The sequence below is a fragment of the Rhipicephalus microplus genome, chromosome 6, assembly GCF_043290135.1.
Source record: "Rhipicephalus microplus isolate Deutch F79 chromosome 6, USDA_Rmic, whole genome shotgun sequence".
Lineage (NCBI taxonomy): Eukaryota > Metazoa > Arthropoda > Arachnida > Ixodida > Ixodidae > Rhipicephalus > Rhipicephalus microplus.
Window position 1 is genome coordinate 181,140,315 of NC_134705.1, and position 3,512 is coordinate 181,143,826.

Here is a 3,512-nt window from a genome sequence, read left to right on the forward strand (position 1 = left end):
ATCACGGGTGCTTCGGTTGCACGCGTTTGGCATACTTGGTGGAGGCGTCGGCGCTCAGTCGTGGTATAGTAGGTAGCCACCTCAACGGCTGGACAAGAAAGAGTGGCACGCGTGCACTGTTTTGAATTGAGGAGGGAACCCACGCACGTTAATTATAAATGAAATGATTGTTGTTTCTGATGAAATAATCAACATAGACTATAGTCAGTGGCGTAACTAGATAGGACGGCGCCCAGGGCAAATATATTTCCGCGCCCCTCATTATGCCCGTGATAATGTTTGTTATTATTATTATTATTATTAATAATAATACTAATAATATTATTATTATTATTATTAATAATAATAATATTATTATTAATAATAATTATTACTACAGCTCCTATTAATAATAATATTATTATTATTAATAATAATAATATTATTATTAATAATAATTATTACTACAGCCCCCCCCCCCATTAAAAGCGCTAATGTAGGCTTCCGCGATTGCCTACTGGCGCGCGGCGGGCCATTTCGGAGGCCAAGGGCCACCAGTTCTGATTTCGATGAGCTACGCCCGCGTTTTTGTATAGTATTTTTCTTTTTTTATTCAAACTTCCGGAAGTCCCTTACCCGTCATTGTTCTCTTCCAGTCCACACTGCAAAAATCTTGACGGCACGGGCGCTTCCCAGGCCCAAGTTTCTCGTACCTAAGCTTTCGCGCTATTTGTGCATCCCAAGGAATGCAGGGTGAGTACAAAACAAAGCAACCAGCTAGACACCGCGCCCTCGGGTCTGGTATGGGGGTTAAACTGGTCGGAGTGTTCTGCCGTTTCGCTCCGTTCGCTGTTCCATTGATGGAGGTCATCCTTGTGCGGCCGCATTCTTTCAGGGAAGTTCTTGGTTTCTCCAACGTACGAAGCGGGGCAGTCGGCACATGCTGTCGGGTACACTACGCTCTGCGCTTTTTTCGCAGGTGCGTGTTCTTTGGGCCAAAGGATGAACCTGCCCATGGCGGTGGATGGCATGTGGGAAACGTTGACCCCCGCCCTTCTATTGCTTTGCTGGCGCCCGCGATGCAGGGAATCAACAAACGTCGCCGTCGTGTCACGCTTTCTCCGTCTTTCCTCCAGAGAACTCTGCGAATAAACGCCTTTGTTTAGCCTTTGGTGCCGAGGTCACGGATTATATTCGCCCTTCCTTCCGCCGCTGCGTGGACGATTAGTCGTTGGACGATCGGCTATTTCGTTGGAGTTTTCTGTTCTTACTCAAAAAAGGTGCATTCGAACTTTTTTATTTTATTTTGTTTACGTACGTGGTTGGTTTCAGGGAAGCTTTCAGTAAGTGGTTTGGGAGGCTGGTGGGGTTCGCTGAAACTCATCTAACCCAGTGCTGCGGAGCACAAAACAAAGCTTAGCCGAGGGTCATGGGAAGGCACGGAGGTAGCGCAGCAAAATGAAAATAGAGGATCCTTTTCCCGATGCAAAAGCCATTGCGGCAACCCTTTCCTTCACCACCATCCCCACTTCCAGTCGTACATTACAACCTCGCCCCTCCCCCCTTCCAGGCGGTTTTACGGAAAAAAACATTGACAACCTTTCCAGGGGGCGCCAACCCGAGGACTCGGCTTGGCGCCCCCTCCCTAGTGGCGCCCGGGGCACTTGTACCCCCTTGCCCCCCCCTAGTTACGCCACTGACTATAGTATCGGTTACTTTTTCTTCAATAAATTTGCCTTGAGTTTCATGCTTACAAAAAAAAAACTATAGTAACACAAAGACGCACTTTGAGCACCATCTGACCAGAAAAGATTACCATGTTATACTCGCTGGGCGTAACCTCCTTGGTTTCAGCAAGGTTTGGTGAGGGTTGGGCCGCAGTGCCACGAACTAGCGGCGGTGAAAGGTGGGAACTAGACACGAAGCCGCAGGCCGTAAGAGAGTGCGCGCGTGCAACTTCTCTACTCCGGTCGTGCAACCTCTCGTTTAGCCCTTGGAATGTCCGCTGGATGGCGGTACTTCTATATAATGAAAAGGTGCGAAATGGTGGTAGGAGTGCTCACTAGATGGACGGACGGACGGATGGGCGCATGGATGGACGCACGAACGGACGCACGGACGGACGAACGAAAGCACACTCTAAAAACTAAGAGAGTGCTGGGCACTCTTTTTGGGATAGTACATTCTTGTCTTATATTTCACGCTCTTTTCCAGAATAAATGCCCTTTCGTTGAGGCAGAGTACAGTGATTCCCCCGAATGAGTCAAAGCACTCCACCTCAGCAGAGTAGCATAGCGCTGCCCGAAGCTGAGTATAGCATAGTCCCACCAAGGAGAGTAATAGTACACCTCAAGAAGAAAAAAAAAACACACCTTGAGCCGAAATCAAACTTTTTACTTGTTTTTGATGGATCTCCGCACACGCACGGATTGTAAGGATAGCTTAATACGGACGCTACAAAAGATGAAGAAAAAATTGATGTAAAAAACACAACTAAGTGTGATTCGAAGTACTACAGATGGCTAGCCCACCACACTAACCACTACACCACACTGACAGACGGTAATCGGGCGTTTTTTTTTTTCTTTATGTCACAAGTAATTTTGGTGACATGTCTGCGATTTCTTGTTTGGACGCATAGATTTGAGTGTCTCTGCACTTCTCAAAACCAGCCGGACTGTAGCTAACGTGTTTAACGTGTTCGTTTGGTGCTTCATGAGATTAGAACGTCTATCTTACATGATTTTTATAGAAACAAAAGGATTAGCGCAACCAATCATAATAACGTAATTTGCACTGACTCGCTAAGGAATTATTCATTTCTGCGTACAAAACAACGCGCTTCTGAAGTGTACACTAAACAATTTAGTTTTTTTTTCACCCCCTTGGACATATTTTCGGTCATTCTTGTTCACCTTTTACGACTAAAGCCACAATGCTTCACTCTAGCCGTGCCGTACGTTATAGGCTTACGGCACCATCGCCCGTGTGCGAGGGTCGTAGCGAAAAACATGAATATTATTATAAGCAGAATGTCATAGCCGTCTGCGTTGAGTTTCGATGGTGACCTATAGAATGAGATAGTATTCGCTTATTTCACTGCGCATATCTAAAGCTAAAAACGTGGATAAAGAGCTCCAAATGCCTTCCAGTGCGTTAAAGTTCACTGGCGCGCGCTCGAAATGCTGTTTTTTTTTTTTGTTAATCGTCTCTAACGCCTCAACAAACAAGTGTAGTACGTTTTACTGCATATATGTGTGGTTACTAGGTACTGCCAATCAATCGCGGTGCGGCGACGCATCTAAAAGTAATCAAGGGCAGGCGTATAATAGCGTTTTACTCGCTCATGCCTGAAGATTATACGGACATTTCACTCTCTCAAAGAGCGGAAGAGTGGAAAGCTGTTTCACTCTCTCGTTTCATAAACAGTGATGATGAATTTCACTCCATGGGATGTTTTGCGAGAGTAAAAGAACGCCTTGAAGAGTAACTCGGCCTTTTCACTCCTGCGATACCCTCCGCAGTTTTTAGAG

At 46.0% G+C, this 3,512-nt stretch overlaps 1 long non-coding RNA gene across 1 annotated transcript; it reads left to right on the plus strand.

Annotated features, from left to right (window-relative positions):
- Positions 1–211: 211 nt before the first annotated feature.
- LOC142765067 (uncharacterized) lies at positions 212–1,170 on the plus strand. Its single transcript, XR_012884047.1, has 2 exons — positions 212–732; positions 959–1,170. It is a non-coding gene; the product is annotated as an uncharacterized LOC142765067 (long non-coding RNA).
- Positions 1,171–3,512: the final 2,342 nt, after the last annotated feature.